Below are 1,600 nucleotides of genomic sequence, written 5' to 3' on the forward strand. Positions count from 1 at the left end.
GGTATCACAAATCAATTCTTATTATTATCACCTTGTTTTCATGCATTGAATGGTGTCACTCCCCTTAACTCATTATTAGTAATAAATATGTAAATTAATATTCATTACAGAATTTTTATTATTCATAGAGTGTCTAACAACATTCATAGGATATTCATAAGAGTTGTGAGAGAGGCTGCTTTCATTTTCAAAAAATTGTATAAAATCAATGAAATCATCAATGGCATTAAAACTGCCACAAAAATTAGAAACATTTTAGTTCTAATTGTTGAAGTGATGAAATGCTAAGTATCCTAAGTTGAGAGTCATTGTTCAGTTGTTGAAGCCCATTGTTCACACATGCTGCTATAATCCAACAGAACAAGAGAATGAACTGGCAGTTCAAAATATGATAAAATCAAAAAACAAAAATCAATTTTTTCAGAGTGTGCAAAATACAGTTCATAAAGGTTTTGAAGCTATGCTTTCATTACTTTGTACTGCCTCATAAGTTTTTTGACTGAAGCCTGGTAAACAGTCGACACATAACGCAATGCAAATGAATGCAAAATTAAAATTTGACCAATTTTGCATCATCTTCAAAGTGTTTTTGCGTCAAAAGGTCAACTTGCCAATGTACTCTTGACAATTTTATCGAATATAAACCTAGCTTAATAATGGTCAAACCACGCATGGTAAAAATTTGACATTTGCATACACAGTACGTCTTTTTTAATATAGTGAATGATATCAAAATAAAAAATTAATTAAATTATAAAGTTCCTTTATCATGTTGCTTATTACGAGAAATGTGGTCACTCTATTGCTGATATTAAAACTGTAGCTAATGCATGTCCTAATGATGATGATGGTTTATATCCAGTTTTCAATGGCATTAGTCGATGAAGTAGTGGGAACAGTTGAAGCCATGTTACCTGAAAGGCAAAATTTCATTACATGTAGCTGTGACAGTACGATTTGATTCTTCTTCAACACCCACTATGCATAATGAAACAGTAACAATGACTCCCACTGAAGCTTGCATGAGCAGTGACATTCCACAAATCTCAAGCAGTACAAAATTGTCATCAATATTTGAAGATGTTTTGTAATTTGTGATATGTTTATGGACGTAGAAAGGTGATTGATATCTTAGTTCAGCCGGCATTTTTTACTAACCAGTGTAATTCCAATTTTAGGCCAAACCCTAGCTTAATGCCAACTGTGTAGGGTCTTTAGAAATGACATGTATAATTTAAGTTTATTGATGAATGGAATTAGGTCCTAAAGTTGCTGCATGTATTTTGTGCATGTAAAATTAATTTTGCAATTTGGCTGCAATTTTGAATATGCGAATAAAAATTTTCGTTATTTCAGTACTAATGTAGATTATGGTAACTGACTAAAAAGTTATGGGCATAGCCCCCTTTAATCAGGGCGTGGTCAGTTTCAATGCACGTGAATTTGCATGTTCATAGCATCTTCTATTTCTGACTCTATCATCCGTGACCACCCACTTAGAAAAAAATTAAAAAACATCAGCTGGGTGAAATCTTGTCCTTTGAGGTAGAGGCAGGCAACATATTTGATCATTATACCAAGAGTAGATAATAATAGAAGA

This window comes from Amphimedon queenslandica, unplaced genomic scaffold (assembly GCF_000090795.2).
Source record: "Amphimedon queenslandica unplaced genomic scaffold, v1.1 AMPQUscaffold_13227, whole genome shotgun sequence".
Taxonomy (NCBI): Eukaryota; Metazoa; Porifera; class Demospongiae; order Haplosclerida; family Niphatidae; genus Amphimedon; species Amphimedon queenslandica.